The following is a 12,195-nucleotide window of genomic DNA, read 5'->3' as shown; positions in this document are numbered from 1 at the left end:
AGCTATGCAGCTTAACAATGTACGCAAGGCACCATGAAATTAAGTAAATGAACAAAAAAATGTTATTTTCATTAGTAAAATAAATTTTTGAATATACTTACCCGGTGATCATATAGCTGTCAGCTCTGCTGCCCGACAGAAAAACCTAAGGACAAAATACGCCAGCGATCGCTATACAGGTGGGGGTGTACATCAACTGCGCCATCTGTCGAGCAGGTACTCAAGTACTCCATGTCAACACAGAACCAATTTTCTCCTCGGCCCACTGGGTCTCTATTGGGGAGGAAGGGTGGGTCCTTTAATTTATGATCACCGGGTAAGTATATTCAAAAATTTATTTTACTAATGAAAATAACATTTTTCAATATTAAACTTAGCCGGTGATCATATAGCTGATTCACACCCAGGGGGGTGGGTAGAGACCAGCATATATGTTGACATTATTATGAGCTAAGTATTTTGTATTTCATTTAGCAGTTATTCAAAATAACAAACATAAAATAAATAAGTACCTGGTAAGGAAGTCGACTTGAACAATTACTCTGCCTTTTTAAGTACGTCTTCCTTACTGAGCCTCGCAATCCTCATAGGATGCTGAGCGACTCCTAGGAGCTGAAGTATGAAGGGTTGCAACCCATACTAAAGGACCTCATCAAAACCTCTAATCTAGGCGCTTCTCAAGAAATGACTTTGACCACCCGCCAAATCAAGTAGGATGCGAAAGGCTTCTTAGCCTTCCGGACAACCCAAAAACAATAATAAAACATTTCAAGAGAAAGATTAAAAAAGGTTATGGAATTAGGGAATTGTAGTGGTTGAGCCCTCACCCACTACTGCACTCGTTGCTACGAATGGTCCCAGAGTGTAGCAGTTCTTGTAAAGAGACTGGACATTCTTAAGATAAAAAGACGCGAACACTGATTTGCTTTTCCAATAGGTTGCGTCGAATATACTTTGCAGAGATCTAATTTGTTTAAAGGCCACGGAAGTTGCGACAGCTCTAACTTCGTGTGTCCTTACCTTCAGCAAAACTTGGTCTTCCTCATTCAGATGGGAATGAGCTTCTCGTATTAACAGTCTGATAAAATAGGATAAAGCATTCTTTGACATAGGCAAAGATGGATTCTTAACTGAACACCATAAAGCTTCAGACGGGCCTCGTAAAGGTTTTTAAATAGAACTTAAGAGCTCTTACAGGACATAAGACTCTTTCTAGTTCATTTCCAACCATACGATAAGTTTGGAATATCGAACGATATTGGTCAAGGCCGAGAAGGCAGCTCGTGTTTGGCTAGAAAACCAAGTTGTAGAACATGTAGCCGTTTCGGATGAGAATCCGATGTTCTTGCTAAAGGTATGAATCTCACTGACTCTTTTAGCTGTGGCTAAGCATATCAGGAAAAGAGTCTTAAAGGTGAGATCTTTCAGGGAGGCTGATGTAGCGGTTCGAACCTGTCTGACATAAGGAATCTTAGTACCACGTCTAAATTCCAACCAGGTGTAACCAAACGACGCTCCTTCGTGGTCTCAAAAGACTTAAGGAGGTCCTGTAGATCTTTATTGTTGGAAAGATCTAAGCCTCTGTGACGGAAGACTGATGCCAACATGCTTCTGTAACCCTTGATAGTGGGAGCTGAAAGAGATCGTTCTTTCCTCAGATATAAGAGAAAGTCAGCTATTTGAGTTACAGAGGTACTGGTCGAGGATACGGATACTGACTTGCACCAGTTTCGGAAGATTTCCCACTTCGATTGGTAGAGTCTAAGGGTGGATGTTCTCCTTGCTGTAGCAATCACTCTGGTTGCCTCCTTCGAAAAACCTCTAGCTCTCGAGAGTCTTTCGATAGTCTGAAGGCAGTCAGACGAAGAGCGTGGAGGCCTTGGTGTACCTTCTTTACGCGTGGCTGACGTAGAAGGTCCACCCTTAGGGGAAGTGTTCTGGGAACGTCTACTAGCCATCGAAGTACCTCGGTGAGCCATTCTCTCGCGGGCCAGAGGGAAGCAACTAGCGTCAACCTTGTCCCTTCGTGAGAGGCGAACTTCTGCAGTACCTTGTTGACAATCTTGAACGGAGGGAATGCATATAGATCTAGATGTGACCAATCTAGTAGAAAGGCATCTATATGAACTGCTGCTGGGTCCGGGATTGGTGAGCAAAATATTGGGAGCCTCTTGGTCATCGAGGTTGCGAAGAGATCTATGGTTGGCTGGCCCCAGGTGGCCCAAAGTCTCTTGCATACATCCTTGTGGAGGGTCCATTCTGTTGGAATTATTTGTCCCTTCCGACTGAGACAATCTGCCATGACATTCAAGTTGCCTTGGATGAACCTCGTTACTAGTGAAATGTCTAGACCTTTTGACCAGGTGAGGAGGTCCCTTGCGATCTCGTACTATGTCAGAGAGTAGGTCCCTCCTTGCTTGGAGATGTACGCCAAAGCCGTGGTGTTGTCCGAGTTCACCTCCACCACTTTGCCTTGAAGGAGAGACCTGAAGCTTTTCCAGGTCAGACGTACTGCCAGTAGCTTCTTGCAGTTGAAATGCATTGTCCTTTGACTCGAGTTCCATAATCCCGAGCATTCCCTACCGTCTAATGTCGCACCCCAGCCTACGTCCGATGCGTCCGAGAAGAGAACGTGGTTGGGAGTCTGAACAGTCAGGGGAAGACCCTCTCTAAGGTTGATATAGTCCTTTCACCAAGTCAGACCAGACTTTATCTTTCCGGAAACCGGGATCGAGACCGCTTCTAGCGTCCTGTCCTTTTTCCAGTGAAAAGCTAGATGGTATAGAAGAGGACGGAGGTGTAGTCTTCCTAGTGACACAAATTGATCCACGGATGACAGTGTCCCTACCAGACTCATCCACAGCCTGACTGGGCAGCGTTCCTTCTTCAGCATCTTCTGGATGGATAGCAGGGCTGGAGGTTGATCGTCTTGTTCAGCAACGTCCTCATCAGAGGGTTCCTCATCCGAAACTGATGAGGAAACGGCAACGGAGTGGGCAACGTCTGACTCGCTGAATCCGGTCGCACTGGTGGATGCGTGACGGAGCCGGACGCAATATCATGGCACTGCTGCACAGTCTGTGAACTGTCAACAACCATGGGTGCGCGAGGAAGTACAGCGTCAACCCGAAACTGTCTAGACTGTCTGGGTTGTGCAGTCAACACCCTACCGGGTTGCTGAGGTTGACGCACTGCGTCACAACAAGTCACCTCTGCTGGTTGTTGAACGTCTTCCTAGTGACACACTGAACGTCAACAACCACCTCCGAGCGTCGCTTAACGTCAACGTGCGACTGGCAACCCACACTGGGTCGCATCGGTGGAGGAACCACCTCAACTGGCAGACGCGAGTAGGATACCTCAGCGTCAACAGGGCGCACAACCAACCGGTTGGAAGGTTGTTGGCCAGAAGGTTCTTCTCCGTATTTAAGTCCTCTATCAAGGACACAAGCTTGGACTGCATGTCTTGCAGCAAAGCCCATTTAGGGTCTACGGGAGCAGGTGTGGCAACAGACGGGGTTAGCGACTGAGGCGGAACCATTTACCATCCCTGGAAGGCTTGTTATGTGTGACATAATAGTACAGCAAAACTTCAAAGGCTTGACAAAACTTGAGAAGTTGACCTGTAAACAACTTGGAGCGTCTCCTGGCTAGGCGCCAGGGCGAGTCTACCAGAATTGAGAAGTCTATCTGGGCAGAGGCATGAACTCCCAAGCCGAGAACTTCTCTCGTGTCCTATCAGACTCTCGCTCTATAAGCCAGTTTAAAAGAAGGGAAATCAAAGGCTGTATCCCTAAAACTCCTTCTGGTGCAAAAACCAGTCGCCTAGCCAACGTAACGCTCTCTAGGAGAGCGAGAGAGCACTAGCTTAACAACAACGGCTTCGAAGTAGCTAGGCCTAGTGTAAGTTCTGACGTTAGGCGAACGAGGAGCAGCAGTTACAAGATCCGGACGAAGATCCTTAAAAAATCATCATGATTTAATTAAAGTCCATAGGAGGCTAAGCAGCTTAAGGCTCCTCTCCAAATGACAGAGTCCTCAAAGGAATATCAGTAGGAGGGAGAACAGCACTTTCTCATCTACAGGAACCTTGTCCGAGAAAAGCTAGGTTATCTCAGTGAGGGTCTCACTGGTGCATTAGCAGCAGACCAGAAGGCAACGTTATGTAACTGCTTGACAGTCTGTTAACTGTCAAAAACTGAACTGTCAACCACAACAGGTGCGTGAGGACATACAGCACTGGTGCATTAGTAGCAGACCAGAAGGCAACGTCATGTAACTGCTTGACAGTCTGTGAACTGTCAACAACTGAACTGTCAACCACAACAGGTGCGTGAGGACATACAGTGTTCACTCGAGACTGCTTTGACTGTCTATACTGAGCATTCAAAACAACTCTAGAATGCGGAGGTTGACGCACCGCGTCAAAACAAAACAACTTAGGTTGTTGTTGTAACTCGCGAACGTCAACGGAGGGTTCCGTGCGTCTGTGAACATCAACGTGCGGCTGGCAGGGTACACTGCGCATGGGAGGTGGAACTCTCACAGCCGGAGTGCGGGAGCAGGTAGCGTCAGCGTCTGCTGTACGCACAACCGTGGTTGGTTGTAGGCTAACGGGTGCAGTGTCAACCTTCTCCGCACGATACTCCTGCATAAAAGATGCTAACTGTGTCTGCATAGACTGTAGCAAAGACCACTTAGGGTCTACAGCAGCAGGTGCGGCAACAGACGGTGTTAATGCCTGTTGCGGTACCGCTTTGCCTCTCTTAGGAGGTGAGCAGTCGTCGGAAGACTGCAGCGAATCCGAACTGACCCAGTGGCTACAACTGGGCCGTTGGACTTGCGCGGAAGGGACCGACTTGCGCTTAATAAGCTGCGAGACCTTGGTCCATGGTTTCTTACGAGAAACCTCTTCCGCAGACGAGAAGTAAATGGGCTCTCTCGTCTTTGTGTGGGTGGGGCGATCTTGGGTAGATACGCCCGAAACCACGGAGGGAAACGTCTGTTCGTTGATCAAGGCCTGACGAACCCATAAGTCGTTCGACATTACTTTTCCCCTGGGCTTGGGAGCTTGCAAGAGGTCCCGGACTAGGTGAACGACAGGCACGAACAGACGAACCCTCGGACGCAACACTGTATCACTTTGCGCATATCACTTTATCACTTAGATTTTCTGTTTTGCACTTATTTCACTGAAATCGAAACTTTTACTGATTTCTACCTGAAACACGCAATTCTACCCTTCATTAAAAGGTAGTAATTGCGAAAACAGTCGTATAATGCAGCTCATTAATACTAGCAAAAACAGAAAACATATATAAAGATAAAGAATTCAGTGGCTGGGAAAGAGACTAAACACTAGTTCAAATAAACTACGTTTACAATCTCTCACCGCACATAGCCTGGGGACAAGAATAAAACCCTAGAAACGTTTTACCTTCTTCCCCGTACAGCGACTAGGGAGGAGAGTAACGCGAGAACAACCTTACCCGCTTGAACGGAACGTTTTTTCTCCTCTCTCTCCCTCCGTCTCTATCTCTCTCTCTCTTTCTCTCTTGATTTCGCACCTGAGAGAAGAGCCCAATTATATATCGTCAAAACATGTTATTTGGCTAAAGGAAAAAAACTAAAAAGGTTTTCCAAATAAAAAGTTCCTTTAATTTAGAATTTAAACCATTTAAGCTAAGAAAGAATGAACGAAACGTCAGAATCGATTTACTCTTACTGCAAAGTGAAACCGTGATACACTCTCTCTCTATCGTAACGATAGAGCGCATGTTGAACGTCCTGAACGTCAACAACTGCGTAGTCTAAAAAACTAAACGTTAGTTCATCTTTGAAAACAGTACGAGACTGTCAAAGAAATTCTTTCATAAAACATTAAATTTAAAAGGTTTTAAATTCTTTAAAGGCTAAATACGATATAACGGGCCAACGTTGATTAACTTCGGTTCCAAGTTAGGACCGCCTACTATCAGGAAAGGTCGCATATAAACAGAACATAAAAATTTATTTTTATATGTTTATAAAAAATGGAAAGTTAATCGAAGAGGCCTAATAAAGGCGGAGAGATATAAAATATATAGATCTATAACGTGTTAAGCAAAATTACTAAAAACCTAAACACACTTCCGTCTAAGGGAAGGGTCGGCCATTTAAAAGTGAAAGAGAGTCCATACTCTCTTTGTCACCATAATTAAATCTATCCAAAACGAGTTCAAGTTTTGAGATGAAGATAAAACCCCTGCATAGCGAAAGCTCAAAACTGGAATAGTGTACTTCACCAAATAGTTGTGAAAACAAATCCAGTTAGTAACAGCGTATTTAGTAGGTCTTGCCAGTGGCACGACAGAGAGAAAATTGGTTCTGTGTTGACATGGAGTACTTGAGTACCTGCTCGACAGATGGCGCAGTTGATGTACACCCCCACCTGTATAGCGATCGCTGGCGTATTTTGTCCTTAGGTTTTTCTGTCGGGCAGCAGAGCTGACAGCTATATGATCACCGGCTAAGTTTAATATTGAAAAATTATTTCTTCAACTTAATTAACTGGATTTATCTCATCTTATGAGTTAAATCTTTGTACATTAGTGGCAATTAGATCGACTTATAATATTAGATATTAAAACACCTGGGTTTTGAGGAGATAGTACCAACTGAAGATGCTTTAACATCGAATGTGGAGTTGCAGGTACATTTTGGAATTTATAAAAATACTATGCCACAGAAGTTGTAGACTTGACTGGCCTGTATATGTCAGTCTCACAATCCACTTTGTTCACTTTTAATGGAAAGGTTGTACCCTTTACCAAGCGAGTCTTTCCAGTCAAGACAAATGACACAGTAAGTCATTTTGTACTTAGTTCACTGTTCCTTCATTTGCAAAGCATGGTGAGAATACAGATAGGATAAATAAAACTCTTTTTAAATATACTATTTCATTTAAAAAAAAATAACTCATAAAAACAGATTTGTGGCCATTGTTTATACAGCACAATATACGAGTACGTACAGTCAGCCGAAGCTCACAAGTGCAAGGGAGCACCGGCTGCTTGAAAACGTCCCGCTGCAAGAGTACTTCTTGCGATTATCTAATTCTTTATTTAATAGGCTTTACGGTTCTCTTTGTCGCAATCGAGTGAAATCATGAAGAATGATATCGCGTAATGTGGAGGCGGACTGTATAAAATAAGATTTTGTACCTTTTAATTTAAAGTGCAGTACTGTACAGGTATTGCTTTATAAAAGTAGTGCTTTGCAATTACATGCAACAACAAAACTTAAAAAGTGAGTTCACCTAGGGATGGAAGAAATGCTCCAAATGACATTAACCCTCTGGTGACCCTGGATGAGACAAAATCACTATAAGGTTCATGACTTTTGACTAGGGGCAAACTTCTTCTGTAGTGAGTAACGACCTCACATCAACCTACCTATGCTGACGTTCTGTACCGTAGCTAATGAAGGATTAAAAATAGAAAGAAACTGAAAATTACATTAAAGAACTAAATAAACAGATGACACTAAAGTGCATTACCGTATCACAAGAGGATTTTTAAGTAAGGCCTACAATGGACTGCGTTGAGTGTACCATACGGACTGTTCAAATATCATACTGTTCTTAAACAGAGGAGAAGACAAATAAAAAAAGTATTATAATTGGATCCTTAAAAATTATTTAAATCAGTGTTAGAAGCTATTAATACTGTTTATGTAGTGAATATTATGGTAACTACTGTACATTGAATTGAGTACACTTTATACATCTTAACTAAATGAAGATACTATTCAGTCTATTGTGGCCTCATTTAATCATACAAAAATATATATCGACATTACAGTATAACCACTAAAAGATATAGTAGACTAATTGTTATTGAAATTAACAGTTAATACTATTATATTAAATGTATTTATATTCTATTCAATAACAAAAAGTAGTTCAAATATAGTTAATAAATATAGTACTTATATTTCTATGAAAATATATCTTTAATTATTAACAATATGGAGGGCTGATTAAAAAACACACCCATTTAATATTTCTTATGAGTATTTTAAAATATTATGGATCTATTTGATATGTATAGACATTGTGTACTTTAAACTTAATAAGTCTTCCATTTCTGGGCTCGACCTGTGTCGCTCCGTGAAATGCTCCTTAAAGCACCATTTCTAAGGCATAAAATATACCAGAGAAAAAAGGAATGCATGGAATGCCAGGAATTAACCCAGCTCGCTCACTCAATGAGTGTCGGTATAGATACTGGGGCGTGATTGAACCACGACCATAGGTCCCTCACCAATTAGACCTCTCCTTCATCAACATCCCCTGGAACAACATCCGACTGCTGCCTCTACTACGACTATCCTCCCCTCACCCATACACCTCCCCACCCCCTTACCTTTATTCCTCCATAGCGCCATCGACGGATTAGACGTTTTTTTCATTGGATGCTGATTACTCAACAGGTAGACCTATAGGCTCCTCCGAATCACCCCATCCTTAACTCACAAGGATTGTGAGGTTGCAGACACTAAAGAAACTATCGAGTTTGAGCAGGACTTGAAACCCAATCCTGCGATTGCCAGGCAGGGATGCTTCCAGTATGCCACTATAATGTAAATAAATGCAGGTTAAATTATTCTTTATAGGTTCTGTAAACAGGACCTCCAATTCCATAGTCACAAGCCAGCCATTACCTTGGAAATAAAGTCCTACTTTAATAATAATATGGAACAACTATGTTTAATAAAATAAACAAATCCTTAATATGAAGAGAGTGAGAGCTTAATGGCATATCAATTATTATTATTATTAGCCAAGCTACAACCCTAGTTCGAAAAATAGCCCAGTGAGGAAATAGAATAAATTGATATAAGAAGTAATGAACAATTAAAATAAATTATTTTAAAAAAACATTGACAGCATTAAGACAGATATATTTATACATAGACTATAAAAAGACTTATGTCAGTCTGTTCAACATAAAAATAAAAACATTTGCTGCAACTTTGAACTTTTGAAGTTCTACTGATTCAACTACCCGATTGGGAAGATCATTCCACAACTTGGTCACAGCTGGAACAAAACTTCTAGAATACTGTGTAGTATTGAGCCTCATGATGGAGAAGGCCTGACTATTAGAATTAACTGCATGCCTAATATTACGAACAGGATGGAACTGTCCAAGAAGAATTATGAAAAATCTTATGCTACATGCATAATGAACTAATTGAACAACAGTTCCAAAGATTAATATCTAGATCAGGAATAAGAAATTTAATAGACCGTAAGTTCCTGTCCAACAAATTAAGAAGAGAATCTGCAGCTGAAGACCAAACAGGAGAACAATACTCAAAAAAAGGTAGAATGAAAGAATTAAAACACTTCTTCACAAAAGACTGATTACCAAAAACCTTAAGAGGACTTTCTCAATATGCCAATTTTTAGTGCAATTGAAGAAGACACAGACTTAATGTGTTTCTCGAAAGTAAATTGGCTGTCGAGAATCACACATAAAATTCTAAAAGTCATACAAAGTTGAAGAAACATTATTAATGTTGAGATCTAGATGTTGAGGAGCCACTGTCCTTGATCTACTTACAATCAAACTTTGAGTTTTGTTAGGATGAAGCAAAATTAGAATTTAAATAAAATTTCTTACTTTTAAGATCAGCTGCAGTCCATAATGCTTCTTCTCTAGAAGCACAGTTTATCAACACATTATTGTAAAATTTGAAAACATTCCTATTTTCTTTGTCCTAAAACAACACATGCCCTTAATAGAGGAACTGAGCTCTCTACCTCTACCGTAAGTGGTAGGAAGCCAAGATTGTTGCCTTGGGAAATATAGCTTTCAGTTTTGAAGTTGATGTTAACCATCCTCTTGATATTATGAGTCAGCGGGGAGGGTGGGCATGTATAGAAACATCAGGTGAGTATGTATAGAAATAAGAAATTTTATTATTAAAATTCTAATTATTTCTCTTCATCTCCCCTTGATGTTCATATTGCTGACTCCCACATTCTGTTGGAGGTGGGGGACAATTAAAGAAAAGAGGAGAATAAATTTTAGTATTGTACAATCAAAGCAACAAGGTTAAGGTTACAAACCTGGTCTAAATTACTTCAATAAACAGTTTAAATTAGGGTTTGAAAAATGAGACTCCAGATTGTTTACTAAAGTAATTAAAAATACAAAACTACAAGTACCGTGGATAAGTTTTTTAAAGATAATGTTTTGCAAACACCTAATTGGTACACCCTCATGTACAAAATCAGCTATGTAGAATATTAGCAAGAGGAGGTGATACTAGGGTCAGAACAACAACTTATTCGGTCTTCTGCATCACAGTCTAACTTGGCATTTTAGTGACTAAAATTGAAGAAGCAAGAGTTTAGCAGCAGAAAAATTAAATTATGTAAACACTTTGAGGCTTTGTGAGGCACTCAAATCTGTGGAGTGCAGCGTATGCTCAGAGCCCTGAGTAAAACATTATTAACTTATAATGACTATGGGAGATTGGGTTAGGTTTGACAATAGGTTGAGGAGGACCAAATTTACCAATAGTAAGAGATAATACACCAGAATTCTTTAGTTTACACAAAAGGAAATAGTGATGTCCATAGCTGGCGAAGCTTATCACTATCAACAAAAGGATGAACTTGTGTGTTGTAGGAAGGTAAAGGCTTGTCAATAGTTGTCATCCGACTACAATCAACTAATCTAGTCTTCCTCTGCTTGAGGAAATGTTAACCTTATCATTAATTATTTAAACATTTTCCCATTAGTAGTTCTAAGGGTAAGACCACGTCTTCACAGAGATAATGAAATCACAGAATATCTCCTGACATGATACAAGAGAATGCAGAAATAGATCTCCTTGTGGTGACCTGGTGATAGCATCCTTGCCTGGTGATTGCCAGACTGGGGTTCGAGTCCCGCTCAAACTCGTTAGTTTCGTTGGTCGCTGCAACCTCACCATCATTGTGAGCTAAGGATGGGGGGTTCTATCTGCTGAGTCATCAGAAGCCATTGCCTAGCCCTCCTTGGTCCTAGCTTGGGTGCAGATCTTATGTAATGTGGTCGGTCTCTAGGACATTGTCCTGCTTAATAGAACACTGTCACTGTCCCTTGCATCTGGCATTCATGAGCGGCCTTTAAATCTTTAAACAATGCCCGTGCACATTCACAGCAATAATTGTGGAAGACATCTTAAACCACCGAACCATGTAAAAATCTGAAATCTGACAGCGTGTACGATCGCTACCAGAAAAATGAAGAAACTGAAAGCTATTTTTCCTTAAATCAATAACCTTGGTTTCCTACCACTTATGATAGAGGGCATTTATTTGTTAAGGTTATAAAAAAAATCTTATGAGGATAAGTTGATTAAACTGGGCTTCTGGAGAAGAAGTAATATGAACATCACAGGAGATTCATAAAAATAATGAAGTAAATCTTGCTCTCAAATAAACTCTGACAATAACCAAACTTGAATATTTCTTTTTATATTCTAAAGCTAAATAAAATAAATACATCCAGCTATTTCTGAACGGAGTTTTATGCTATGTACAGTATACATTAAAGATATTACTGTATCAAATTTCTTCCTACAATATTCAGAGATATTATTTGCCAAATTACGATATTTCTCTATAAGTGTTCTCAATAAATTTAATCTCTCAGTTCATTCTGTGACACACACTTTCCCAATATCATTACAAAATGTGGACAATATAGGAAACAATCTGAACTTTGTACTTGAAGAAAGCTAAAAATTTTACATACAGATCATTCACACGTAACAGTACAGTTAATCTTTCAACCCTAAGCTACATTGAATTATCTTTGGTCCTGTCTCAGGTGCTCTCCAAACCAATTTCAAACATCATTTTAATACTGTAAATACATTTTGAACGAATTAAAATATTTAGCCAAAGATAATTGAGACCTAAACAGTAAAAGCGAAGTAGTTCTTAAACCCAAAGAAAACACCAGATTACCTGTAAGTCATCCAGTTGTTCAAGCTGTGACATCTTCATAAACACAAAATAACACAGAGCTACGAAAAACACGTATGAACGTTCACGGGTGCTGACAAGGAATGATGGGAGAAGGTTAGGTAGTGGTGGTGGTGGTGGTGGTGGTGGTGGTGGTGGTGGTGGTGGTGGTGGTGGTGGTGGTGGGA

The sequence above is a fragment of the Palaemon carinicauda genome, chromosome 19 (assembly GCF_036898095.1).
Source record: "Palaemon carinicauda isolate YSFRI2023 chromosome 19, ASM3689809v2, whole genome shotgun sequence".
Taxonomy (NCBI): Eukaryota; Metazoa; Arthropoda; class Malacostraca; order Decapoda; family Palaemonidae; genus Palaemon; species Palaemon carinicauda.
This window is presented reverse-complemented; position numbering follows the sequence as displayed.